Below are 9,767 nucleotides of genomic sequence, written 5' to 3'. Positions count from 1 at the left end.
TATATTGAAGGCCAGCATAACTGGTGGACAGGGTGGGTGACAGAAAATGAAAGCCTTTTTGGTGATTATTAAAGCAAAATGTGTATAAAGAAATAAATAGTTGTTCTTTCATTGCTTTGTTACCCATTTCTGCCTCAATTCCTTGACAGTATAAAGAACTGGAAAGAGAAAATGGGAAAGACAAACTGTGTTTAAGAAGTGCACAGTCTAATGGTTGAACTCTAACTTTAAAAGATTAAGGTTTTCCTTCTTTGTCATTTTGTAAGAATCCCCAGTCTGAAAATATGAAAGAATGGTTCTTAAACTTGGTGTACCTTAGAAGCAGCTGTGGAGATTATAGGAGCTACCTCCTGGTCTCCAATCCCAGGAGATTTAGTTGGTGTGAGCCCTAGAATCTGCATTTTTTTAATATAAGCACTCCAGGTGATTCCATTACATGTGGGCTGCAGATCACAGTTTAAAAAAACAGTGTTCTATAACACTGAATGAAAAATAAAACTACATTTAAGAACCTTGAATCAAAAAGTATGTCATTCCATAAACATTGATATAAAAATTTTAAAATATTCCTTGGGAAAAGTTCTTAGCTACATGCTTTTGATCCCCAAGATTAAAATAAAGGTATCACTTCACAATTATTTACTAGAAACATTTAAAAAATAAACAGGTAAAAGGTGGAGTAAGATGGTAGAATAGAATTCTCCAGCAATGGTCTCCTGAAGGAACATCAAATTGAACAACTATCTATGCAAGAAAACACTTTCACGAGGGCTAACCAGGTGAGAGATCATAGCACCTGGTTTTAACATGATAACAAAAAAGATGCATTGAAGAAGGGAGGAAGGACAGTCTTGCATTGCCTATGACACCTCTCCCCCAACCAGAGGAAATTCTCTGAGAGAGAATCTAATGGCTTGGGGACAAGAAGGAAAATGTGGGACTTTATATTGAAACTTAGTACCAGTCTTGCCATAGTGACACACGACACTGGACAGAACCCTACAGCACTTGATTCCAGGCTGGTGCCCACAAAAGAGGCATTCAGACCCACCCTGGGCCACAGGGGAATCAGCTGCCCCAGGAGGAAGAACCCACCAAAATTCTGGCCAGCTTTATCACTGGAAATTTATTGGGCTACAAATAAATTTCAGTGGCAGGCAGGCTGTAGTAACTGCAGTCCTTGGGCAAGCCCTGATGCTGCATAGGTCTGGAAGACCCTCGACTTGAGGTGTGAGCCAGTATGATGGCAGCAGCTGCAGCAGCTATGGGAATGCCTGTATCACACCTCCCCACACTCCAGGCGGTGCAGCCTGAAGAGAGATTCCTTTTGCTTTGGGGAAAGAAAGGAAAGTAAGCTAGGGGCTTTACCTGGGAATGCAGAGAATAATCCCTGATCTTTCCCAAGTCCACAGGGCTGGAGACCTAACAATCTGTAAGAATTGCAGTGTACCTGGGCCTAGGGTGTCCTGTAGTACAAAAATGGCTGCAGTAATCACTGGCTTAGGGAATTTGTCAGCCCTCTTTGATTTTCTGGAAGGTCCTGTGAGGGACAGGTACAAAGAAGACCTGACTGCAAAGGCTGGAATAAATACTTTATCCTTCAATGCCCAGATATTGACAAACATCGACAGTATCAATACCATTTAAGTCAATATGACCTCAACAAATGGACCAAGTAAGGCACCCAGTGACCAACCCTGGAGAGATGTAGATGTGTAACCTCTCAGGGAATTCAGAATAGCTATTTTTGAGAAAACTCAGTGAACTTCAAGAAAACACAGAGAAATAATTCAGAAATATATCAGAAATTTAACAAGGATACTGAAGTAATAGAAAAAAATCAAACAAATCCTGGAGCTGGAAAATGCATTGATGGGTCTCAGTAGAATTGATCAAGCAGAAGAAAGAATTAGTGAGCATGAAAACAAGCTATTTGAAAATATAGCCAGAGGAGAAAAAAGAAAAGAAGAATGAGAAGGAACATAGAATGCTTAAGAGATCTAGAAGAGGGCCTCAAAAGAGAAAATCAAAGATTCATTGGCCTTAAAGAGAAGGTTGAGAAGGTGCAAAGAGTAGAACACTTATTCAAAGAAATAATCTTTTTTTAAAAAAATACTCTAAGTTCTAGGGTGCATGTGCACAATGTGCAGGTTTGTTACATAGGTATACATGTGCCATGTTGGTTTGCTGCACCCATCAACTTGTCATTTACATTAGGTATTTCTCCTAGCGCTATCCCTCCCCCAGCCCCCCACCCCACAACATGCCCCAGTGTGTGATGTTCCCCTCCCTGTGTCCATGTGTTCTCATTGGTCAACTCCCACTTAAGAGTGAGAACATGCAGAGTTTTGTTTTCTGTCCTTGTGATATTTTGCTGAGAATGATGGTTTCCAGCTTCATCCATGACCCTGCAAAGGACATGAACTCATCCTTTTTTATGGCTGCATAGTATTCCTTGGTGTATATGTGCCACATTTGCTTTATCTAGTGTATTATTGATGGACATTTGGGTTGGTTCCAAGTCTTTGCTATTGTGAATAGTGCCACAATAAACATACATGTGCATGTGTCTTTATAGCAGCATGATTTATAATCCTTTGGGTATATATCCGGTAATGAGATTGCTGGGTCAAATGGTATTTCTAGTTCTAGATCCTTGAGGAATCACCACACTGTCTTCCACAATGATTGAACTAATTTATACTCCCAGCAACAGTGTAAAAGTGTTCCTATTTCTCCACATCCTCTCCAGCACCTGTTGTTTCCTGACTTTTTAATGATCACCATTCTAACTGATGTGAAATCGTAAATCATTGTGGTTTTGATTTGTATTTCTCTGATGGCCAGTGATGATGAGCATTTTTTCATGTGTCTGTTGGCTGCATAAATGTCTTCTTTTGAGAAGTGTCTGTTCATATCTTTTGCCCACTTTTTGATGGGGTGGCTTTTTTCTTGTAAATTTGTTTAAGTTCTTTGTAGATTCTGGATATTAGCCCTTTGTCAGATGGATAGATTGCAAAAATTTTCTCCCATTCTGTAGGTTGCCTGTCCACTCTGATGATAGTTTCTTTTGCTGTGCAGAAGCTCTTTAGTTTAATTAGATCCCATTTGTCTATTTTGGCTTTTGCTGCCATTGCTTTTGGTGTTTTAATCATGAAATCTTTGCCCACGCCTGTGTCCTGAATGGCATTGCCTAGGTTTTCTTCTAGGGTTTTTATGGTGTTATGTCTTACATTTAAGTCTTTAATCCATCTTGAGTTAATTTTTGTGTAAGGTGTAAGGAATGGATCCAGTTTCAGCTTTCTACATAAGGCTACCCAGTTTTCCCAGCACCATTTATTATATAGGGAATCCTTTCCCCATTGCTTGTTTTGTCAGATTTGTCAAAGATCAGATCATTGTAGATGTGTGGTGTTATTTCTGAGGCCTCTGTTCTGTTCCATTGGTCTCTATCTCTGTTTTGGTACCAGTACCATACTGTTTTGGTAACTGTAGCCTTGTAGTATACTTTGAAGTCAGGTAGCGTGATGCCTCCAGCTTTGTTCTTTTGGCTTAGGTTGTCTTGGAAATGCGGGCTCTTTTTTGGTTCCATATGAAGTTTAAAGTAGTTTTTTCCAATTATGTGAAGAAAGTCACTGGTAGCTTGATGGGGATAGCATTGAATCTATAAATTACCTTGGGCAGTATGGCCATTTTCACAATATTGATTCTTCCTATCCATGAGCATGGAATGTCCGTCCATTTGTTTGTGTCCTCTTTTATTTCATTGAGCAGTGGTTTGTAGTTCTCCATGAAAAGGTCCTTCACATCCTCTGTAAGTTGGATTCCTAGATATTTTATTCTCTTTTAGTAATTGTGAATGGGAGTTCACTCATGATTTGGCTCTCTGTTTGTGTGTTCTTGGTGTATAGGAATGCTTGTAATTTTTGCTCATTAATTTTGTATGCTGAGATTTTGCTGAAGTTGCTTATCAGCTTAAGGAGATTTTAGGCTGAGATGATGGGGTTTTCTAAATATACAATCATGTCATCTGCAAACAGAGACACTTTGACTTCCTCTTTTCCTAATTGAATACCCTATATTTTTTTCTCTTGCCTGATTGCCCTGGCCAGAACTTCCAACACTATGTTGAATAGAGGAGGTGAGAGAGGGCATCCCTATCTTGTGGCACTTTTCAAAGGGAATGCTTCCAGTTTTTGCCTATTCCTTATGATATTGGCTGTAAGTTTGTCATAAATAGCTCTTATTATTTTCAGATACATTTAATCAATACCTAGTTTATTGAGAGTTTTTAGCATGAAAGGCTGTTGAATTTTGTCGAAGGCCTTTTCTGCATCTATTGAGATAATCATGTGGTTTTTGTCATTGGTTCTGTTTATGTGATAGATTATATTTATTGATTTGTGTATGTTGAACTAGCCTTGCATCCCAGGGATGAAGCCCACTTGATCATGGTGTATAAGCTTTTTGATGTGCTGCTGGATTCAGTGTGCTAGTATTTTATTGAGGATTTTCACATCGATATTCATTAGGGATATTGGCCTAAAATTCTCTTATTTTATTGTGTCTCTGCCAGGCTTTGGTATCAGGATGATGCTGGCCTCATAAAATGGGTTAGGGAGGATTCCCTCTTTTTCTCTTGATTGAAATAGTTTCAGAAGGAATGGTACCAGCTCCTCCTTGTACCTCTGGTAGAATTCGGCTGTGAATCTATCTGGTCCTGGAATTTTTTTGCTTGGTAGGCTATTACTTATTGCCTCAATTTCAGAACCTGTTATTGGTCTATTCTGAGATTTGAGTTCTTCCTTGTTTAGTCTTGGGAGTGTGTATGTATCCAGGAATTTGTCCATTTCTTCTAGATTTTCTAGTTTATTTGCATAGATGTGTTTATAGTATTCTCTGATGGTAGTTTGTATTTCTGTGGGATTGGAGGTGATATCCCCTTTTTCATTTTTTATTGCATCTATTTGACTTTTCTCTCTTTTCTTCTTTATGTGTCTCGCTAGCAGTCTATCTACTTTGTTGATCTTTTCAAAAAACCAGCTCCTGGATACATTGATTTTTTGAAGGGTTTTTTGTGTCTCTATCTCCTTCAGTTCTGCTCTAATCTTAGTTATTTCTTGTCTTCTGCTAGCATTTGAATTTGTTTGCTCTTGTTTCTCTAGTTCTTTTAATTGTGATGTTAGGGTGGTGATTTTAGATCTTTCCTGAGTTCCCTTGTGGACATTAAGTGCTATAAATTTCCCTCTACACACTGCTTTAAATGTGTCCGAGAGATTCTGGTATGTTGTGTCTTTGTTCTCATTGGTTCCAAAGAATATCTTTATTTCTGCCTTCATTTCATTATGTACCCAGTAGTCACTCAGGAGCAGGTTGTTCAGTTTCCATGTAATTGTGCAGTTTTGAGTGAGTTTCTTAATCCTGAGTTCTAATTTGATTGCACTGTGGTCTGACAGTTTGTTGTGATTTCCATTCTTTTACATTTGCTGAGGAGTGCTTTACTTCCAACTATGTGGTCAATTTTGGAATAAGTGTGATGTGGTGCTGAGAAGAATGTATATTCTGTTGATTTGGGGTGGAGAGTTCTGTAGATGTCTTTTAGGTCTGCTTGGTGGAGAGCTGAGTTCAAGTCCTGGATATCCTTGTTAAGCTTCTGTCTCATTGATCTGTCTAATATTGACAGTGGAGTGTTAAAGTCTCTCATTATGATTGTGTGGGAATCTAAGTCTCTTTATAGGTCTCTCAGGACTTGCTTTATGAATCTGGGTGCTCCTGTGTTGGGTGCATACATATTTGTGGATAGTTAGCTCTTCTTGTTGAATTGATCCTTTTACCATTATGTAATGGCCTTCTTTGTCTCTTTTGATCTTTGTTGGTTTAAAGTCTGTTTTATCAGAGACTAGGATTGCAACCCCTGCTTTTTTTTTGCTTTCCATTTGCTTGGTAGATCTTCCTCCATCCCTTTATTTTGAGTCTATGTGTGTCTCTGCACGTGAGATGGGTCTCCTGAATACAGCACACCAATTGGTCTTGACTCTTTATCCAATTTGCCAGTCTGTGTCTTTTAATTGGAGCATTTAGCCCATTTACATTTCAGGTTAATATAGTTATGCATGAATTTGATCCTGTCATTATGATGTTAACTGGTTATTTTGCCCATTAATTGATGTAGTTTCTTCATAGCATAGATGGTCTTTACAATTTGGCATGTTTTTGCAGTGGCTGATACTGTTTATTCCTTTCCATGTTCAGTGCTTCCTTCAAGTAAGGCAGGCCTGGTGGTGACAAAATCTCTCAGCATTTGCTTGTCTGTAAAGGATTTTGTTTCTCCTTCACTTATGGATCTTCATTTGGCTGGTTATGAAATTCTGGGTTGAAAATTCTTTTCTTTAAGAATGTTGAATATTGGTCCCCACTCTCTTCTGGCTTGTAGGGTTTCTGCCAACAGATCCGCTGTTAGTCTGATGGGCTTCCCTTTGTGGGTAACCCAACCTTTCTCTCTGGCTGCCCTTAAAATTTTTTCCTTCATTTCAACCTTGGTGAATCTGACAATTATGTGTCTTGGGGTTGCTTTTCTCAGTGACTATCCTTGCGGTGTTCTCTGTGTTTCCTGAATTTGAGGGTTTGCCTGCCTTGCTAGGTTAGGGAAGTTCTCCTGAATAATATCCTGAAGTGTGTTTTCCAGCTTGGTTCCATTTTCCCCATCACTTTCAGGTACACCAGTCAAATGTAGATTTGGTCTTTTCACATAGTCCCATATTTCTTGGAGGCTTTGTTCATTTCTTTTTACTCTTTTTTCTCTAATCTTGCCTTCTTGCTTTATTTCATTAATTTGATTTTCAATCACTGATATCCTTTATTCTGCTTGATTGAATCAGCTATTGAAGCTGGTGTATGCTGCACGAGGTCCTCATACTGTGGTTTTCAGCTCCTTCAGGTCATTTAAGCTCTTCTCTACACTGTTTATTCTAGTTAGCCATTCATCTAACCTTTTTTCAGGTTTTCAGCTTCCTTGCAATGAGTTAGAACATGCTTCTTTAGCCCGGAGAAGTTTGCTATTACTGACCTTCTGAAGCCTACTTCTGTCACCTCATCAAAGTAATTCTCCATCCAGTTTTGTTCCCTTGCCGGTGAGGAGTTGTATTCCTTTGGAGGAGAAGAGGCATTCTGGTTTTTGGAATTTTCAGCCTTTCTGCTCTGGTTTGTCCCCATCTTTGTGGTTTTATCTACTACTTTGGTCTTTGATATTGTTGACCTATGGATGGGGTTTTGATGTGAATGTCCTTTTTGTTGATGTTGATGCTATTCCTTTCTGTTTGTTAATTTTCCTTCTAACAGGCAGGTCCCTCAGCTGCAGGTCTGTTGGAATTTGCTGGAGGTCCACTCCAGACCCTGTTTGCCTGGGTATCCCCAGCAGAGGCTGCAGAATAGCAAATATTGCTGCCTGATCCTTTCTCTGGAAGCTTTGTCCCAGAGGGACACCTGCTGTATGAGGTGTCTGTCGGCCCCTACTGGGAGGTGTCTCCCAGTTAGGCTACACAGTGGTCAGGGACCCACTTGAGGAGGGCTGTCTGTTCATTATTGGAGCTCTAATGCCATGCTGGGAGAACCACTGCTCTCTTCAGAGCTGTCAGGCAGGGACGTTTAATTCTGCAGAAGCTGTCTGCTGTCTTTTATTCAGATATGCCCTGCCCCCAGAGGTGGAATCTAGAGAGGCAGTAGGCCTTGCTAAGCTGTGGTGGGCTCCACCCAGTTTGAGCTTCCCTACCACTTTGTTTACACTGTGACCATAGAACTGCCTACTCAAGCCTCAGCAGTGGCAGAGCCCCCTCCCCCTGCTATGCTCCAGTGTCCCAGGTTGATCTCAGACTGCTGTGCTAGTGGCAGGCAAGACTCCATGGGCTTGGGACCCACAAAGCCAGGCATGGGAGGGAATCTCCTGGTCTGTCTTTTGTGAAGACAGTGGAAAAAGCACAGTATTTGGGCAGGAGTGTACTGCTTCTTCAGGTACAGTCACTCACAGCATCCCTTGGCTAGGAAAAAGAAATCCCCCAACGCTTTGCACTTCCCAGGTGAGGTGACAACCCACGCTGCTTTGGCTTGTCTTCTGTGGGCTGCACCCACTGTCCAACCAGTCCCAATGAGATGAACCTGGTACCTCAGTTGGAAATGCAGAAATCACTCATCTTCTGCGTTAATCTCACTAGAAGCTGTAGACTGGAGCTGTTCCTATTCGGCCATCTTGGAAGCAACCCTCTTTTTTTTTTTTTTATTTGTGGTGGAGACAGGGTTTTACCATATTGCCCAGGCTGGTTTCAAACTCCTGAGGTCAAGCCATTCGATAAAACACACTTATATTTGTTTTATCTGAGTTCCTTCCTCACAAAGGACTCTCAGGCCTCTCAAAAAGAATCATAGACCTGAAACTCAGCCGATCACAGCCTCCAGACAATGAGATGCCAGACCCCTCACTCATGATGAGTGCCTCCTCACCCCTCCCTAGTTCCTCTTTTCCCACACACTGTTACGTTCCTTCCCTGCTATATAAACCCCTAACTTTAGTCAATCAGGGAGCTAGATTTGAGACTCATCTCCTGTCTCCTCAGCTGCAGCTCCCAATTAAAGCCTTCTTCCTCAGCAATACTCAATGTCTCAATGATTGGCTTTCTGTGGGCTGAGCAGCAGGACCTACACTGAACCCCTGGGGTTTTGGTAAAAATACATGTACACTTTTAAAAACCACAATTAATGGGTTGTGGTATATTGAGAAATTGGAATGGTGTCAACTTGGCCAATTCTGAGAAAACACACTGTTCTTAAGCGTCAGGGCCCTGCCTCCTGACCTCGACAGTTTATGGTTGATTTTGAGGCACAGCAGGGGAGTATGGCCTTGTTTGAGTGTTTTATAGAAATGTAAAACATGGCTGATTACTTTTTACTTAAAATCCAATAAATCTCCATTTCTGGTGAGAAAATCTTGCCAAAACCAAGCAAACAAATGCGTAGAAGTATATGAAGAAGAAAAAGAAAGATTCTCTGCCTCCCAATCCCACTTGCTTGGTGTCAGCCATTATTTATTACATGGAGGAAGGGGGCAAGGCACCCAGGAAGTCCCAAGTCCTGTTCTCACAATCATCTGGCCTCCCTGGGCAAAGGGAAAAGAGGGAAGGCAAAAAGAATATAACACTACCGTTTGCCCAAATTTCCCCTTGGTACAGGGAACTCTGGTAAACTGAGAGAGTATGTTTTCCATGAGGGAGACCTCAGGGGCTCTTCTCTGGCCCTAAGTCCAAACTGGATTCTGCCTCATTTTCTGAGGTGCAAATGAAATGATAAAAGTTGATCAAAGGAGAGGGCAGAGAGAAAGAAAGAGGATGACTCCTCCCTCGCAGGTCCACCTTCCTTGGTGTTGCTTGAGGGATCAGAAGAAATGCTTTAACGTAGGTGCGTGGGAACTATGGCTGCTAAGTATGAACTGAGTTACCTCAAGTTATGAGCTATTATGAGGTTCCATGGTGTAATGGTGAGGGCTTTGGACTCTGCATACAGTGATCAGAGTTCAAGTCTCAGTGGGACCTTTCTGTATAATTCCAGTGATGTTTCTCTCTATTGCTCCCTCAGTGGAATGGGGGAAATTGCCCCAATCATGGTCACAGACCCTCCATACCACTGGCTGTGTGCAACTGGAGTTCCAGACCCAGTGACCAGCAAGACCTCTCCCCTCTCAGGGTGACCCTGGGCCTCCAGGTGACAGGTGTCCTCCACTA

This window comes from Gorilla gorilla, chromosome 1 (genome assembly GCF_029281585.2).
Source record: "Gorilla gorilla gorilla isolate KB3781 chromosome 1, NHGRI_mGorGor1-v2.1_pri, whole genome shotgun sequence".
NCBI lineage: Eukaryota > Metazoa > Chordata > Mammalia > Primates > Hominidae > Gorilla > Gorilla gorilla.
Note: the sequence above shows the minus strand (reverse complement) of the source record.